The following is a 16,659-nucleotide window of genomic DNA, read 5'->3' as shown; positions in this document are numbered from 1 at the left end:
CTCTGCCTCAACAGGTTTCTTATCCATTTCAAGCTCCTTTGGAGAAGCCAAGGAGAGGGAAGGGAGGATACAGCTCATGGTTTATTCATGTGACCCAGAAGTAGAAGATTCCTCCCACACTGTGACTGACAAAACATCAGTAAAATGCATTAGTGTTGCTTTCCAGTTATGTCTGAAAAGCCTGACATCAGCAAGAAAGCAAACCATCTCCTGCTTTAGGCGATAGACTTCCCAGGTAACAAATACTCCTCTCAACATGTGCCACCCCTGTGCATCACGGAGCTCTGATATTAACTTGGCTTTCTGGGAACTACAGTGAAGAACAAGAACAGTCCCAGAACTCCTCTAATTTGTGCTAGCAACCAAACTACCTTGTCTACTACTGCCTCTTCTGTGATAAGTCTGACATAAGGACATCGTAACCCAGAGGGCAGAGACCCTTTTATTCAACAAACACAGGTAATCTCTTCTGCTTTTACTTTTTCAATCTGTTCACATTTCTCTGCCACTGCTATTACACAACTGTTTCTCGTCTGGGGGTAGTTGAAAGATCCAGTCTGCTGCAAAAGCATCCTGCCTAAATAGGCTTTATTCCCTCAGAGCAAGTAGTCATTATTTGGGAACTGGCCCTTGCTCCCCTAACTATCAAACCCTACAGCTGACCCCTTAGAGAAAGCTGTCCAAAGGGGAAGAAGTCTTTCCACTCAAAACAAGCAGGGACCAGGGCAGACAGCTGGCCAAGGAGACAGATACATACTACAGAATATTTTAAGGGAATTACCTCCTTAGCAGTGACTCACAACACTTAGAGGGCAGCAGAAGGATTGTTTGCAATGTCAGGCTCCCAATCTCTCCTTCCATGCTTTGGTCATGAGTCAGCAGTCTGATTTTTAGTCAACACAACTGAGGAGTGTGTCTTCTTTGCTGCCTCCTGTGATGCTCTGGAACAGAGTCAGCTGCTCTGGGATGAGGCAACAGCCAGCACCTTCATCCTACAGCTGGAGAAGGAAGAAGTCACACGGCATCAGCTTCAGTTAGTGGCTTTCCTAACAGGCAGGTTTGGCCATGCCTCAGGGAAGACTGGTTTGATAGCACAGCTCCTGGGGCAACAGGCTATGGACACAAGTGTAGATGGGGAGAGGGCCACAGGCAGCAGTGCTCTGCTATCCTTGACAGCAACAGAGGTTTCCAGCCTGGAGGTTTCTCACTTCAGGTGTCTGCCCTTTTTGTTCACCTTTGTGGCCTCCCTCATAGCTTCCACCAAGGCAGACCTGGCTAAAAAAGGTCATCCCTGTGGGACTTCCTACCTTCATAACCCCATGCCAGCAGTATCTTAATTGTTTCCTTCTATAGATGTTTTCTTCAGTCTCCATTCAACACTTACATACACCTGCAGCTTCAGCCACAGCGGAGCTCAGAAAGGCTAACTCATATCCATAGCATCGACACTCAGTATTTTGAGGAGTGCTTGAGCTAGTCTCCACACTGCCTTTCCTAGCACAGTATGTCCCCAGCCCATGCCTGCAGTAAACCAACCACTTGGTCTGTACTCCACTCTCCTCCTGTTATTTTCACAGCCACTTAATTCTCCATTGCAGTTTGGAAAGGTAGCTTGAAGACACCTAAATAAGTTAGAATAAGCTTCAAAGATTCAAATCGGTATGTCACCTTTTCAGGTATGGACCTGAGGATCTCCAAAGGGAGCAGACTACCATTCCTCTTCCACCACCAACTTCTAATGAGGTTCTGTGAACTACTCCCAGTAGTCATTGATTACACAGAAATTAATGAAAGTCACATTCTTGGAGGTATGCATTTAAAAAAAGGGTTTGCCATTTCCCCCACCCTGACATTCAGAGTTTCCTTCCATATATTGGACATACTCAGAACTCCCAATTAGAGACATAGGAACTGACATTTCAGTTTTACTGAAAACCTCTAAGTCAGTTTTCATCCCAAATTAGAGAAGTTTCATGTTTCATTACTATCTCAGGAAATATTTAATTACTATCTCAGGAAAATGTCTGTTGGGGGCAAAAAATCATTTTATTTCAATAAAATTGAGAAGACTAGTTCAAACAATGGTGTTTTGAAGTTTGATAATACTATAACTCAACATATTTTCAGTTAAAGCATTATTCTGAAAGGAAATCCTTCATCTTCATTTGCTTATATGACAGAGCTACAGCTATGCCAGCAGTTTACCATAAAGGTTTTGAATTTGTTAAAACAAATTTTCTTTGTGTGGAAAATTTCTGTCAGAAGGCTTCCTACCACATCTGTTCTCAAGAGCCTGCCTACCTCCCTAGCTGTCATCACAAGCCTCTGTTGAGCAATGCACCCTGTGAAGAGGAGTCAGTAGATTACAGACATGACTACTAATGATCAGCATCTTTGTATTGCTGAGAGAGCACTGTTTACATGTCAACAAATGTTCAGCAATACACGCTTCATATTCCTTAAAAATGACCCCAGCTTCTCTTCCTTGCCTATTGCTTCAGCCCCATTTTTGCATGGTTTCCCCACCTCATAATGATTTTAGATCAACAGATGAAGGAAAAAACTTAGACTGTAAATACATCATTTCTAAAGCTTCCAATCTCAGTTTCTCCTAGCCATATTTCAGAGTGGTAATTATCTGGGCAACACCTCCACTGAAGCCACTAATTTGCTGCCCTGGGGGTTTCAGTCAGCCGAGGAGTACTCTCTCTATATCCCTGAATTCTATTTCCAGCCAGCCTTTTGAGAGAGATACTTAACATTTAATAAATGGTTGACTTTTTGTAACTTAGAACTAGAATCAGCAAAAGGCTCACTCATATAAGCAATTCCCACTTAGTAAGCCATTGGCACTATGCACATGAATAACAACAGCTCCTGTAACCAATGCTCTTCCACATGGAACCAGGGAATCAGTGGCAAAAAGTATTTGCATGAGAGCAGGCACAAAACCCACACCCTGGGACAAGTCCTTAAAATAACTATGTTCAAAGAAGTTATGGCAGATACCACTGTTCTACTCTCCTGTATTTATAGAGAATGAAATACTTCCAAGAGGTAGATTTCAGACACATGCACCAAATAAATTAATTGCACTGGTAACTTTCCAGTGAGTGGAATTTGTTATGTTTGTTCAAAGTAGCAATCCAGTGGGCAAAATGTAGCCTTGATATTTTACTTGCATAATCAGCAAATGAGCCGGAAAGAATGTCAAAGCAAAAAACAAAGGGCTGGCCAGGAGAAAAGAAATACACAGATTTAGTGACAGTAATGTTAAGACTGGGATAATCCAAAATGGGGAAGGAAAGTGAGGAATATGGGGCTACAGCCTCTAGCCTTTTCTGCGTGTGCTGTTGTCATGGTACAAGGATGATGGATTTCAGCCACTGTTTGGAAAATGAGGTATCCACTGTATGGGTGTAAAGCCAGAGGCAGCAGTAGGGAGAGGGTATAATATGGTGGATCATGATGGCCCGATCTCCCAATTACCTACTGGTAGGAAGATTTTAGTTTGCCATCACTGCAGAAATAGTGCAAGCTCTAGTTCTGCCTGTTATTCTAGCCAGCTACTGCCTGCAGTCAAGATACTCTAAACTGACTCTCAACATAGACTGGGCTCTCAGCTAGTTAAAAAAAGGATAGTACTTAGGTATATCAAGCTCATAACCTCCCCAAGCTGTGAGCTGAATGCTACTTTAGATAGCAAAGCTGATAACCCACCACCACCACAGCAGCAGGTCAAAGGATTAATTTTACAACAGGAGAGAACTGCAGGGTGAAGCCCAAAGGCACTGATGGTTGCAGCTGACTAAAGTGCAAGAATTTGGATTTGTGCATGCTGTAATAAAAGTACCAATATGATATTTCAGTTTAAATAGATTAAACTCAACATGACAACGGTTCACACTTCACTTCAACCATCTTTGCCAGAATTGTAGAAGACAGGAGCAAGGCAGGGGGAGGCCAGAAGTCTCCAGGAGGGATCCTACACCTTTGTGGTAGACAGGAGGTATCAGAGTTGGTGTTTTAGGTTGGACTATAGCACTTCCCAAAAAACCTATTAGTTCTGGGGTAAACTTCCCATTATATGACCACAACCATAAGCAAATATAGTACCAGAAAACAGTCATTACTTTGGACAAGACTTTGCACCACAGCTCCTTCACAGATACTCCAGATCACAGAATCACAGAATTGTATAGGTTGGAAAAGACCTTTAAGATCATCAAGTCCAACTGTAAACCTAACACTACCAAGCCCACCACTACACCATGTCCCTAAGCACCTCACCCAAACGGCTTTTAAATACCTCCAGGGATGGCAACTCAACCGCTTCCCTGGGCAGCCTGTTCCAATGCTTGAGCACCCTTTCAGTGAAGTAAAATTCCCTAATATCCAGTCTAAACCTCCTCTGGCGCAACTTGAGGCCATCTCCTCTCATTCTATCACTTGTTACTTGGGAGAAGAGACCGACCCCCACCTCTCTATGACCTCCTTTCAGGTAGTTGTAGAGAGCAAGGAGGTCTCCCCTCAGCCTCCTTTTCTCCAGGCTGAACAGCCCCAGGTCCCTCAGCCACTCCCCATCAGCCTGGTGCTCCAGAGCCTTCCCCAGCTTCATTGCCCTTCTCTGGACACGCTCCAGCCCCTCAGTGTCTCTCTTGGAGAGAGGGGCCCAACACTGAATACAGCATTCATGGTGTGGCCTCACCAGTGCCAAGTACAGGGGCACGATCACTTCCCTAGTCCTGCTGGCCACGCTATTTCTGACACAAGCCAGGATGCCATTGGCCTTCTTGGCCACCTGGGCACACTGCTGGCTCATATTCAGACGGCTGTCAACCAACACCCCCAGGTCCTTTTCCACCGGGCAGCTTTCCAGCCACTCTTCCCCAGGCCTGTAGCGTTGCATGGGGTTGCTGTGGCCCAAGTGCAGGACCCGGCACTGAGCCTTGTTGAACCCCATACAATGGGCCCCAGCCCATCGATCCAGCCTGTCCAGGTCCCTCTGCAGAGCCTTCCTCCCCTCAAGCAGACCAACACTCCCGCACAACTTGGTGTCATCTGCAAACTTACTGAGGATGCACTCGATCCCTTCATCCAGATCACTGATAAAGATATTAAACAGGACTGGCCCCAACACAGAGCCCTGGGGGACACCGCTTGTGACTGGCCACCAACTGGAGTAAACTCCATTCACCACCACTCTTTGGGCCCGGCCATCCAGCCAGTTCTTTACCCAGCGAAGAGTACACCCATCCAAGCCATGAGCAGCCAGTTTCTCCAGGAGAATGCTGTGGGAAACCATGTCAAAGGCTTTACTGCAGATAAATAACATCCACAGCCTTTCCCTCATTCACTAGGCAGGTCACCTTGTCATAGAAGGAGATCAGGTTGGTCAAGCAGGACCTGCCTTTCCTAAACCCATGCTGGCTGGGCTTGATCCCTTGGTTATTCTCTACATGCCGTGTGATGGCACTCAGGATGATCTGAGTGGAGATTATCCAGTTCATCCCACACTCAAAACATGCCTTGTAGGCTGACAACATACCTTAAAGGAGCAACACTGCTCTTTCACCGGGACAAGTGGGATGGACAAGGGGTGGAAGCACCAGATGCATGGGGAAAGGACACATTGCCTTTGCGCTCTTCTCTCACACTTAAAGGAGAATGGCTGTTTCTGACAGCTGGCCAACCACCATTTGTTTCAAAGGCATCAGCAAAAGGCTAAGAAACAGGCTTGCCTCAAATGAACATCTGTTTCTAACAAAAGCTGAAAGAAGTTGGCTGACAGAAATCCAAACACTATCAAGACCAAAGTAGTACCTGGCTTTTAGAAACTGGCACGCAGAAGAAAATACATTTTGTAAGGAACACCAAGGGCACCAGAAAACCTTCCTACTTTCCTTGGTTGTAAAACTATCCAAAGAAGGAGAGGAACTTTTAAGGGCTTTGGGGGAATTAGTAGTACCAGCATTAACCACATTTTTAAGAGAGTATTCACAAGTATTACCTTCCCAGACCATTATCTATTTAAGTTTAACATATACTGTTCCCAAAACAGACTGTTAACAACAGGAATAAGAAGAAATAGCATTTTACATTAATACCTGACTCTGCCTGTTCCCCAGGGACTAGGAGTGTAAGAAATGGGTGGGTCTGTGTGGGGAAGACAGCAGCTATGAAAGGATTCCTCTAACCCTTAACTGCTTGCAGCTGCTATCTGTGCCATGCACCATAAACAAGCCAGCCTTTGTCTCAGGCTGTGTTTCTGTGCATTGCTCAGCAAAGAGGGAAATACAAGACCTCCTATGTCTAGACCTCCTTACAAAAGCACTTTCAATGTTTTCTGCAGAAATATTAACACTTCCCCAAATAAGAAAACAAGACTTTTACCATTTTCATATGAGAACAAAGAAGTGGTTTTAAAATGAAATAAACACTAGAATTCAGATAATTGACAACATACATTAAACTCCTATTTACACCCTACACATTTTATTCTTAAAATAAATTTGTTTCCTTGTCATAAAGGCCACAAAACTGAAGCCAAATTTATTTTTTAGGGCAAAAACTAGATTTTATTTTTCTTCTGTTTGCTAATAGGAAGTTTTCAGACAGTGTCTGAAGTGTGCAGAGGAAACAACTCCATTACCCTGGCCAGGGAAAAAGCAAGAAAAAGCCCGGTATTTGTGATACTGTTTCTCAAGGGCATCATTGGTCATGTCTCAGGTGAATCAGTATCTCTTCATCATGGTCAATCATTCACTGTCCATTTTCTCATTTCCCACACACTTGAAGAGATGCTGTCTTTAAGCTTCTGTACTACAAATGGCCTCAATTTCTCCACGTGACAATCATAGAATCATTTACATCGGAAAATACCTTTAAGATCATCGAGTCCAGCTGTATTGTATCTTATATTTCTTGTGTGAGAATTAAGAATGGAGTGGTGTTTGGGACAGGTGGTTCTTCAGGTTGGTGACGATTCTAAGAAATATATACTTGTACAGCAAGACTTGCTAAAAGTATGCACATCATGAATTGTGATTTCAGTGAGCTTTTTTCCAAATAAGTGGAAATTTTGGAGAGGGAACACTTTAAAATAAGGATATGGAGAGCTATTTCAGAATACCTGTATTTCTACTGCTACATCTTCATTTGCACATCAACACCAAGAATAGTTGTCTTACCTGTAAAACTCAGTGAACCAGACTGAAAAAAATCACAAAGAATACCCACAACTTAGTAAATGAAAGGCATTACCTGCTGTACACATTGAGGCTGTTCTCTCCACTCAGTCACAGAGCTGCAGCAGACCACTTGCTGGCATTAAATGTAAGTTCATGCGCAGGAAAGCACAATGCTGAAAGAGAGCACACAAAAAACCCAAAAAACATTTTAAGTCATCTTCATGCTTGGTCTTTCATAGGGTTTTCTAGCCAGTCTCACACTTCAGAGCTACTCAAAGCAAGCAGAGGCAAAAGGAATACCGAGGTTTATTCCAGTCACCATTGGTTAGTAGGAGCAGAAAGCACAAGCTGCACAAGGTTGACTATTCCTCATTTTGAACATCCTCCTGTGCAAAAGGGATATTTAAAGAGTCAGCTCAACTATCCATAAGGCTTTTCAGCTTTTAAGGGTAGTGGGGCATAATTAAAATGGAGCAAAGTTGTCAGCAGCTACAAAGCCCCCTTCACACACAGACACAGCACCCTTCTAACAGCAGATTTGTCCTTCAGAAAAGGACAATCCTAGAGAACAAATTTTCACACTTTTGAGCTTGGAGAAAGCTTCATGCAAAGTTGCATCAAGCAATAGAAAACCAAGTAGAAGGGACAACATAGCATAATCCAGGAATACCTCTTCCAAGCAGCAGCCAGTACCCACAGCAAGCTTTGCACATCCCAGGATAGCTAGTAGAGATTTTCCCTTATAAAGCACCACTCAAAGAGCTTCTGCTCCATTTAAAGGGGTACAAGCAGCAATCACTTGGTGCATACCATGGAACTCTCATGCAGTCCTCCTCCTCCCTCCCCTCCAGTTATTATCCCAGTAATGAGCTTGTTCTGTTAATGAGCATCAGCTTTCTGCTGCAGCTGGTCACAAATGCTGGGCTCCTGGCTGATAGGAGCTGAGGTTATTTTTCCCCCCTTCCTTTTCAAACAACAAAAAAGATCCTGTAAATTCAAAGCTTAATTTGGTTCCAATTTTGCTCCGTGCATGCTAAAATTATGTATTCCAGAAGAAAGGAGTCAGTCTCTCTTGCACTGCCCTCCCTTCGGCTGTGCTCCCTAAGCCCCCTGCCACGCACAGAGCCCTGCCTCACTGCTGCACAGATGTTTGTCCACCTAAATTGTACAATGTGGGCTTGAGAAAAATTGGCATTTTCCATCAAAACTCTGCTTTGACCGGAAATTTCCAGCCAGTTTTCCTTTACCCTGAATATATTAGAGGCAAAGGATCATAACTGGAAGGGGCTTTCAGTTTCAAATCACACTCCTCATCCAATTCAACAGTTCTGTTTACCAAACCATCCTATTTATTTTTAATCCAATTTATTTATTTATTTCTAATCCAACCCTTTAGAAACATCAGTGTTTCTCTTATTTCTATTACAACCCATTTTTAATCTGATTTTAATTATTACTCAGTTACAGGAAGGGTGTGGCCAAATTAAATTGTAATTTGTGAACTGACATCCCTCATTTACGAAAGAAAACAGCCATACAGCCAGCTTTTACACTATCCCCTCACTAAGAAAAGCTTGAAAAGAGAAATCCACAAGGAAAATGTGCAACAAACACCTTTATTAGTTCTCCTGCATACTTCTAACCATCGTGCTTTAAGCAGCATGTCCTGCTCCCAGGGAGGTGAATGGCAAAACTCACCCTGGTTCAGTGGAGCAGAGGGTGATAACACAGCTGGAAGGGAACCGTGGATGATATTTCCAGGTTACTGGTCCAGGAACATCCCACATCATCTGCCACACAGATGTGTCCAGATGTGGGGGTGGCAGCCTCCTGCTCAAGGGCAGTCACATCTTACACAAAGACAGCTCCCAGGCAGGACAGGGTATGGCAGCAGACCCTAGCTCCTGAGCTTGGGAACACCAAACAAGGACCACTCTCTCCTCCATTAGCAGCTATATCATGATCTTTTTTTGCACAGCCCCGGAGGGAAGCATTAGCATTTTAATCAAATCAACAGGTACCTTTGAAGAGCGATAGCTCAAGAGAACTCACGCAATTCAAGACCGTGGCCTTGGTGGCAGTGAAGATATCGACACCTCACCTCTTTCTCGTGTAACCCCCAATGGAGGTATCCCATTGCCATAAGGAAAGGGTCAGACGGTGGGGCAGAGAGGAGGTAACGCATAAGTATCTGTAGATTTTCCAGGGTCATGGAAGCTGTAGAGGGGTTTTTTTGGTTTTAAGCTACAGACAACAATAACGCTCTGCCAGAAAGTGCTATAAGAATGGCCAAATGAAGGTTGCACACAGTGCCCATCCTGTGCCTGCACCTATGAAAAGGCTTTGAAAGAAAAATGTATCTGCAGATCTGTAGTAACAATTGTTTCCAGAAGAACGTAGCAAATCCTCACCAGAGGGAGGACTGAGGCCAGTGACTCATCTGGTGCAGGGCAAAATGACTACTTCAGCATCAATTAAATTATGCTGATTTACAGAAGCTGCTGCTTTGTGTCTAATGAAGTGGCACAGACAAGTTTTCTCAGTCAGCATTTTTCCTCAGTCACCAAGAGCTTGCATGTGTCCTCTCCACCCTGTCCCCACAGCATTTTGGTTGGAGGGTGTATTATTTTAGTAACACCCACCACCACCCCATGGAAGAGAGTCGAAGTTTATCTTGGAAATAGGCATTTACTCTCCATTATAACTAAAACACCAAAGGCCCTGGTCAGACAAAAAGCCACTCTGGAGCCCCATTTGTCACATTTCTCACAGACAGTGCTTGCCAGCAAAGTAGAGAATCAAACACCTACAAAAAAAAATGTTACCATTTCTTGCCATTTTTAATGGAACTTTCAACATTTGGTTATTTTCCTTAATGCCCCAGCTTCTGCATAACATTTCCAGACTCGCTCACAATACTTGGGAAGTTCCTACCCCTGTTGGTAAAATACTGCTTTTGTTGTTTAATTCCTGTTCCTGTTGTTAAGATACATAATAAAATTTGAGTGTAATGTAACACCTTTAAAGTCATCACCTAAAAACACATGGTAGGGGGGAAGAACAGGAGTTATTGTGTTCAAAAACCTCATGATAGCTAAGCCAGCTTCATGGCTTGAGGGTGCTCAATTCGTGAGTCGGTTGGCTGAGAGGCACAACTCTTCGAACTCTCTGACTTCTTCTAGGGCCTATCTCATTTCTAGTTTTCTCCTTATGGGCCTTGTTTAAATTTTCAGGATAAAAAAGAGAGATTTGGGTAGGAAACACTTGTGGGAAACTTCCAGGTCTTTTTTTTCCCTATGAAACTTGAAAAGCTTGGTTTCATAGCCACGTAGAACAAGGGAATAAAACACGGTTGGAGAGGAAAAGGCCTGATGTTACAACAGACTCTTGCCTTCTGCAAAAGCCAAACCCTATGTATCCCCATGTCCTCTTCAGCAGAAATAACAGACTCAGCTATTTGCTTTTCAGGACTCTGGCATAAGGAAGTTGGTAGCAGGACCATGACCTTTTTTTGGCACCTCCAGCAGGCTTCTGTCCTCGGCACCTTTGCCTGCACGCAGACCTAGATCTGGAGGAACTTGTTGGGCTCAATTTCCCTCAAGCTGTCCAAGTCTTCTAGTTACAGGGCATCAGGTGCCTGCAAGTCAGATTGCATATGCCAGCTCAATTCTTCAGCCTTATTTCTGCCTGTCTTTCAACAGATTGACACAGAGCAGAAAAAAGGAGGATCCTCCATACTGGACTGCTTTGCCAGTAGTAGTTGACTTTCCCTTTGATGACTGGATAGCTTGCCAACACCTTCAAAGGGTGTTCCACAATGAGCCAGCAATGTCACAAGTCGTAACATCAGACTCACGGGCTGATATGGGTTGGAAGGGACTTCTGGAGGTCATCTGGTGCAACCTGCCTCCTCTTCAGAGGAGGGACGGCTTTGATCAGGCTGTTCAAGGCCTTGTCTAGGCAAGTTTTTAATATCTCTAAAGCCACTTGAGCTATTTCAGGAAGCACAAAGAGACCTCAGAGTTAATCCAGGGAGGCAGCAGAATAAGTCAGTTGATGGGAAGGTATAGGGAAATGGAATGAAGTGTATACACAGACGCGTTTTTTTTTCTATCAATCCTACCCAGCATAATGGCCATGAAATTGTTTCCTGAGAGTTCATAGATTCATGGAGTTCCTGTGGCACATCACCTCTGGGCCTCTATACCGTTATAATCCAAGATTCTTCAAAGACCTCTGCTGTGCCGTCAGCACCTTTAATTTTACCATTAATCTCAATTTATTTGGCATTTTTCTTAATAGCTCAGCTTCTAAAGACATAGAGCTGTAGAACAATGTCAACTTTCAGGGGAAAAAAAAAAACCTGCTAGATTGTAGAGGAAAGCAGAACAGAGAACCTTACAAATTCAAAGGCCACAAGTCAAAAGCACCCCCAATTAATTTTAGTAGTTCAACACACAGTGAAAGCTGGTTTGCTACCAAGCCACATAGGATGTGTGGATTCTCAATCATTTCCCCATTAGTGGAGCTTTTATAACATCTCTCCTGGGCACCTTCAGACCTACTCACGCCTGAACTCACACTTCAATCTTTCCTTTCAGTCACAAGATCTCTCTCTCTCCTACTCAACAATTTATTGCCGACACTTACAGAAACAAAATTATCTTTGACATTTCTGCCCTTCTGGTGAAGTTGGTTGACATGAGTCAGTGGGTTCAGAAGTTGAGGGGAGAGGAGGATGATCATGTAAGGAAACAAAGCGTAGGCAACACAGCTAAAGTGATCTCACAATTTGTAAACCAACCTCGTCTTTCTCAGGGATATGACTCCCTCTTTAAATGCCTGTCCTCGCAAGCTAGAAAGACTCAAAGCAAGGCTAAAGCTGAGAGCAGAATTTATCACAAGGAGGCTCAAACGTGAAACATGTTATGTTTTAGTATTATAGTATGGGTATATAGACAGATAATATCATGTTTTATCCTAGGAAGTGGGAGGCATGGAAACCAGCTGCTGAGAGCACGACCACTTATTTAATACATTAAGTGCAGACATGCTATAAAAGCAGATCACCCCATGTATTATTGAATTAAAACATAAATATTGCAATGATTTATATAGTGGTTTCCTGTAGCTGAAGAGACACTTGTGACTAGCTTTCCAAGGAAGCAGCATTTCACAAGCGGCTATCTAATTCTAGCTGGTTTGTCATGTTTTAAAACAATACTTTTTTCAGAGCATTGGGCTCACCACCCATTTGTCTCAACAAAATTCCCTACAAATCTTTCCCCCCTTTTTTCTCTCTGCTACCAATTCTGCCCTTCATGTCTGAACGATGTTTCTGTGCAAAGAATGATAAACCCAGTCTTTTCTCTGATCACCTTACTCTTTCTCTAATAAAACCCTACTTGCTTCTATTAATCACCAGCTACCCAATTAGGCACTCTGTTTAATGTCCTGTGGTTGGAAAGCAAGATATTATTGCCTGGGTTTTTTTCCCTTCCAGCAGTTTTGCCCATCTTCACCTATGGAAAGTGTTTAGCACTTGTCCTTATCTTGACCCTGCCTTTTGAAATTATTTCTGCCTTGTAAAAGACAAATTCCCAAATCCTTGCTCTTAGAAACTTGTAAGGATCCCAAATCCATGAGCAGAACAATCTCTTGCTGCAAGAAATGGGAGTAAGTCTCCTCTATTTTCAGACACATTGACTGGTTTTATACTTCTAACCATTCATCCAGCGTTTAATCCAATTAAGAGCCACTCCTTGGATTTTAAAGATCTCCAATGTACTCATCTCATCCTACCGCTCTGATCTCATGTTAACTTGGTCCCCCAGAGACTCATCTTATTACTTTCATTTGTACTTCTGCTCTGCCTAATTCACCCCAGTGGAGGATTGTTATTTCATTTGTGTGGGTCCATCTCTTTGGGATTCTTTCTCCTGTTATTGAATCACTTCCTCTACAACAAACTCTTTTTTTAAATTAGGCTATGTAAGAACTGATGGTAAAGCATTTTACAACATGTTCTTAAAAAGACCCACAGGGGAAAAAAATGTTGTATGACAGTATTTCTGAATGTGAGTTGCTTGTGAGCTATTCAGCAAGGGCTCCATTTAGAAATCATGTTAAAGAAACCACCCAACTTCATAAAGCTGGTTTTTGAGGAATTAAGTAGATCTTTGGTGGTCAAGACCAGCTGAACATATTCCAGCCTTAGAATAGTGAGTAGGCTGTCTAAATGGCCTCTGAACTTCTAAATTACATGGCATTGTTTTTACTGAATGATTAAAACACTCCAACACCCACAAAGACCTTCCAAAACAGCTGAGCAAATGCTTTCAGAGGGTGTCACACTTTTTCCTTTCCATATTTGAGACATGCTCTTTTCCATGAATATACTGTTGTAAATAAAAATGGTTGGACAGATGTTTGCAGAAAACAAAGAAAAGGGTCACAAACCCCATCAAAGCAAAATCAGCCCTGTTTTGAGCTGGAGAAATGGCTCGCAGTTTCTTTTAAAAAATAAACACAGATTCATCCATCTTTATCAGCAAGTCACAACCCATGTTCATTGTACACTGTCTTCCGAGCAGAGTGAAGACTGACATAATAACCATGCATCACTGAGCCATCACCCAGAGAAGGAAGAGTGTAGAGAAAAGACTAACACTAGAATAGAAAGGCCAGAAATCCTTCTAAAAACAAAGCACATCATTAAAGGAGAACAAAAGTTCCATTAAGCATACGTTCTCTAATATCTGAGAAGCAATGTTCACTTTTATCTTATGCTAATACCATGAGGCCTAACATGATGATCAGGAACTCTAATGCATGATGTTTTGTAAAACAAACTGTAAGAGAGTCCTTGCCTTGAAGTATTTACTGCTTCAGCACGGAAGGCAAGAGGCAGAGGAAAAGAAAATCAAGGCACCAAAGAGTTGTAGCGGAGGGAATGGGAACTGGCACACTGATTCCCCTGACACCAGTTAAATGTTCACTGCAACAACTCCCTAGTCTATTATTTTCCTGAGGGAAGAATAGATCTTTGTCATTTAAGAAGTATTCATAATTTAAAACTATTTTTACTCCAAATCTGAAGTGCTATTTTGTAAACCCATCAGCCCAGTCTCTCACCAGTGATGTCTTCGTATCAATGAGGACAGTAAGAAAGGTAGCAGGAAAGAAGTAAGGAGAGGCTATCCCAGTGCACAGGAGTGGCCTGATAAAGCTCCATTCCAGTGGTCACAGGGACTAAGGTCCTCCAAAATGATCAGGTCCACGGATCAGGACAAGATTGCCAGCTGGCTATCCTGAGATGGAATCAATGCCACGGTGAAATGACCTTGGTCACACCACAACACAGTTGCAGTTCTCAGCTATCTTGCATCACCATTTACAACCTGACATCAGGGCAGGGCTTTCCATACCTGCATGTTACTGGAAACACTTTGCATTCATGCAGCACTCAAAACAGGGCTATGGAGGAGATTGAAGACATTTTGGAAAAAATAAATCAAGTTTCAAGTCACTCCAGGACACGATATATGCTTCAACATAGGATACACAAATGGTCCTCTTCCCTATCCCAACCAGAGGATATAAATAATCAGCTGTCGCAGCACTGCATCACGTTGTTGTTATACATGTTGGGCAATAAGACACCTGTGTGAAAGGAACCTTTCAAAGTTATGATGCCAGCTTTCACCGGGGTCAGTCTAGGGGGTGAACAAAGATCACTTCAGAGAAGGCAGGTCCCGGCTGAAAATAGGAAAAATTAATTCATACAGTGTCAGTTGTCTCCATCAACTCCAACTGGTGCCCATCAGAATAGGTCTATGAAAGTGAACTGGCACCAGTTGAACATCTTGATGCTAAATGCCTGACTTCGAAGAAATAGCAGTGAAGAGAATTTTGGTATTCACATGTCAAGCATGAAAATAACCCTTCTTTGTACCTATAGACAGCAACAATGCCCCACTCTAACAACCAGGGCCAACACTGAGTTGTGTCAACATATGACTCAGAAGAGGAGGAGGAGAAGATGGAAAAACAGGCCAAAGAAAGGCAAGGCTGCTGGAAGAAAAGCAAACAAAAAACAGCAGTCAAAGCAGCTGTGTTCTGAAGGGAGAGTGCGCAACTCGGAAATATGTTAAATTAAGGGGAAATTCACCTTTCATACTTCCTAATACTTATAACAAGCCCGTCTCACATTCTCAGAGGGGGCAGGGGAATGAAAGACATACTTTGGGATAATTAAGCAAACACAGGATGATTAAGAAGGTAAAGTCGCTCTCCCGTCGATCCAAACCACTGTTACCACCGCCCCAGCTCAGAGCACATTCCATCCTTATTTTTCAAATCAGCCCACTCCTGAACTGCCAGCTGCTTCCCTAAGCAGGGAATATAGCAGGTTTTGCAAGCGAGTGGGACAGAAGTCCAACCACACACAAAATACATCAGGAGCTGATAAACCCCATATAGATATTTACAATAAAATGTTTCAAGGGAAGCAGCCCCATCCTACATGTTACAACTCCCATTTAATAGAGCAGGGCAAAAAATCCCAGAGGATCTCATGTTTGTGTTGCTCCAAAGATCCTGAAAAAACAGAGGAAAGAGGCAGTTGCTTTTATTTGGCGGCCTCCTCAAGACTGTAATGCAGAAGAAGCATTTAACAGGTGAAGTTAGCCCTAACTCATCAGAATTTCTTGGCTATCAATGAGGTTCAGTACAGACTTGTGTTTGAGCTAATAAACCAGCAATTCGACTTTCTGATCAGAGCAGACTTGCATCCAAGGCATTTCAAAAGTCCTGCAATTTCAGCATTTATTTTCATTCCAAATTAAACAGGAATATTACTTTTCAAGACTCTGAAAAAAACATAAGTAATATGACCCATGTTTCACTTCTATACCAGCTTTTAAAAGAAAATTTTCTTTAAAATTTTGAAATGAGTATAAATTTTTAAAATCAAATTTTCTGCAATTTTGGGGGTATTTGATAAGCTCATAAATGCTGGATCTGATTTTCTATCAGTTTTGTGGACATTTTGTTTACAATTTCAAAGTTTTGACTTTCAGGATACAGTACCTTCCAACAGAAAAATGTTCCATCAGAGCATTTGAGTCCCATGGATTTTCACCCAGGAGTGCTCCCAACACCCATGCACACTTGGATCGTGAAAGAATGAAAAGTAATAGCTATAAAGTTAAAGAAAAAAAAAAGAAACTGATTCCTAAGAGATGTACAAGCCGTTGCACAGCACTTTGGATGACCATGGCCTAGTGATGGGGACATAGGATAAAGTCCACTGAGGAGGTAGAAAGTCTCAATGGAAGGGGATCCTCCTGGTTCTCACAGGAGGCATCACTCTACAGCATTGACTGTATCTCATCATTAAAAACCCCGTCACACTTACCACAAGAGTAGGAGTGATAGCCCACAGCCCTGGCTCAGTTTCAAATGGGAT

The 16,659-nt window shown here is 42.8% G+C and overlaps 1 long non-coding RNA gene across 1 annotated transcript in view; it reads left to right on the top strand.

Moving 5' to 3' along the window:
- The window catches only part of LOC140657282 (uncharacterized), a 57,600-nt gene that overhangs the window by 23,673 nt on the left and 17,268 nt on the right, over nucleotides 1-16,659 (top strand). The window contains exon 2 of the long non-coding RNA XR_012044274.1: nucleotides 15-459. This is a non-coding gene — a long non-coding RNA (uncharacterized lncRNA). The remainder of the gene's footprint in view (nucleotides 1-14; nucleotides 460-16,659) is intronic.

Source organism: Ciconia boyciana, chromosome 10, assembly GCF_034638445.1.
Source record: "Ciconia boyciana chromosome 10, ASM3463844v1, whole genome shotgun sequence".
Lineage (NCBI taxonomy): Eukaryota > Metazoa > Chordata > Aves > Ciconiiformes > Ciconiidae > Ciconia > Ciconia boyciana.
Note: the sequence above shows the minus strand (reverse complement) of the source record. Positions and strands in the feature narration are given on the sequence as shown.